Source organism: Nannospalax galili, unplaced genomic scaffold (genome assembly GCF_000622305.1).
Source record: "Nannospalax galili isolate Female #2095 unplaced genomic scaffold, S.galili_v1.0 scaffold579, whole genome shotgun sequence".
Classification (NCBI taxonomy): domain Eukaryota; kingdom Metazoa; phylum Chordata; class Mammalia; order Rodentia; family Spalacidae; genus Nannospalax; species Nannospalax galili.
Genome location: NW_008344599.1, coordinates 1,448,090 through 1,449,415, shown reverse-complemented (window position 1 = coordinate 1,449,415; position 1,326 = coordinate 1,448,090).

Genomic DNA, 1,326 nt, shown 5'->3' with positions numbered 1-1,326 from the left:
ACCTATTGTCCAATATCTGAAAACAGTTGATTCATATATTTTCCCATCAAAAACCTATTTTGAAAGGATGAAGTCATGATCCTGATTTCCTCCTGACCGGGAGCAGTAGTTTATAGTTGGCTTACTTTACCTTGTGCCATTCTTTGGATATTATAATTTTATTTCCTTCAGCTTCAAATTACTTTTTATCGCTTCTCTGGGGGAGAAAATGGAGCTGGGCCCTTGTCCACTGGCACAATGTTAAACATTTCATTACTGAAGATGGCAGACACTGCGTGAGGCAGGGACTTCCCTTCCTAGTTCCAGAGTGATCCACTTGGTAAATTTTTTAGTGTGGACTGACTTCACCAGCACCAAATTCCTACAATGTGAGTGACACTGGAGTGCATGGCAGTCAATAGCAACAGTTTTCCTCAGGATCTCTCTTTCTACAGTGTAGTTCTTCCAGAACATACCTCCTCTCAAATAGCTTCCAGATCCTACTAGAAGGCAGATTTTTAGAAAATTCCAAAAAGCAGCTTTCCAGCAAGTTCTCTTAGAGTGACAAATTGCCACACAGCTACCATATCTTCTGTCTATGCAGTACCCACTCTGATAAGGTCTAAACAGCCTTTGTTCAGGGAAGGTTGCTTTTCCATGGGCACTTCTTAGGGTTTGGGTATCAGCATTATATTTTCCTGAATGAGTATGTGAGGTTTCTAGGTCAAAGCAGATTCATTATGCTCACTGTACAATCAACAGCCGGAATAATATGGCAGTATCTTCACACCCAATATCTTACAAAGTAACATAAGGGCCAAAAGGAGAAAAGGACCCTAAAGGGCAATCACATTGCTCTCTGTGCAAAGGTTGGAGAAAAATTAATGTCTTACATTATAAATGGTATTTTTTTCTCCCCTTTTATACCTCTGAAGCAGAATGGGAGGCTTTTCTCCTGTAATAAAATTTGAGATGTAAGGGCACCTAGTGGCTATGACTTTTACAAATCAAAAATCTTTGTGACCTCACATTTCCCCATGATTGAAATATAAGCACATAGGGAGAAAATTCTCTCACTTAAGTTACAAGCCCTCCCCCAATCGTAGATTTGACACTTGGAACATGAAAATATTTACTGTAAAGATGTAGTTAGCTCAATCTAGAGAGGGAAATGGCCACAGGTATAATTCTCAGTGTATAAAAGGTAAAATAAAAGTAAACATTCTCTGTTCTCTTGATGTACACATTTTTTGGTCTTTTTGAGACAGGGTCTCCCTGTAGCCCCAGCTATCCTGTAACTCATAACTCGAGGCTGGCCTTGAACTCACAGAGTACACTTTTTTTTAA